Below are 1,070 nucleotides of genomic sequence, written 5' to 3'. Positions count from 1 at the left end.
ACTAGGAAACTATTACTGGATCCATAAGAAAATCTCTGAGTTCCCCAGCTTCCATTGCTTTCTACCACTCTGTAGCTCCCTGCCTCTCCCGGACAACCAACATCAGAAAAAAACTTAAAGGATTTGAGCCCTCCAATGCATAAAAGCCCAAGCGAGAGAGAAAAGACAAAAAGATCAAGGCCTTCCTATTGTCACCAGGCAGTCCGCTTCTTAGGGTGGGTTGCCAAATAAACATTGCCGGGTTTTGTGGTTCTGCCATCTCCTTCTGGAGTTGGAGTCCAGGTTCTTGTCATTTTGAACAAAGAATTGAACAAATGAGCAAAAGACAGCAAAATAAATCTGAAAAGTTTATTCGAAAAAGTAAAAGTGAAGAATGAGGGAGAAACTGGCTCTGCAAAGCAAGCTTGGGCCAAGTAAAGGAGGAAAAAGCACGATAAAAGTACACGCTGGAGGACACAGGGCAGGCTATCATGAGGAAGACCACGATAGCAATCTCTTCATGGCATCTCTGTCCTTTTATACCACCCAAATCTCAAGGAAATCCGTAATAATTTCTATAAACAGGTCCTGAAGGGCAGTGCTGGGATCCCACACCTCTGGCTGACATCATGTCTAGGCTATCCTATTGAAAACCTGCTGAAGTTCTGGAGCAAAGTCCATATGCAGGGCCTTGGGAACTGTTCTGCACATGTGTTCCAGGATCTTATAATTAACAGGTCAGGCTTTGTTACACCTTAACCTTCTGTCTCACTTTGGGAGAGAGGAGGAAAGAAAAAAGCAAACTAATGCCCTCCTTCTTGGCTTGAAATCAGAGAGAGAAACAAAATTCTTCTTTTTTTTTTGGTCTTTTTGAGACAGGGTGTGGCTATGCAGTTCAGGATGGCTTTGAGCTCACTCTGTAGCCCAGGCTGGTCTCGAACCTCACAACAACCCTCCTGCCTCAGCCTCCCAAGTGCTGGGATTACAGGCATGCGCCACCACGACTGGTTTAAAACTGTCTCAAAGAGGCCTTACTTCCTGGCTGGTTCATGAAGACATGTTACCAGGTTTTGGAATATTGGAGTCTCCTT

Source organism: Chinchilla lanigera, unplaced genomic scaffold, assembly GCF_000276665.1.
Source record: "Chinchilla lanigera isolate Chin_1 unplaced genomic scaffold, ChiLan1.0 scaffold00054, whole genome shotgun sequence".
NCBI lineage: Eukaryota > Metazoa > Chordata > Mammalia > Rodentia > Chinchillidae > Chinchilla > Chinchilla lanigera.
The sequence above is the reverse complement of the archived record's forward strand: the minus strand, read 5'-3'. Positions refer to the sequence as shown.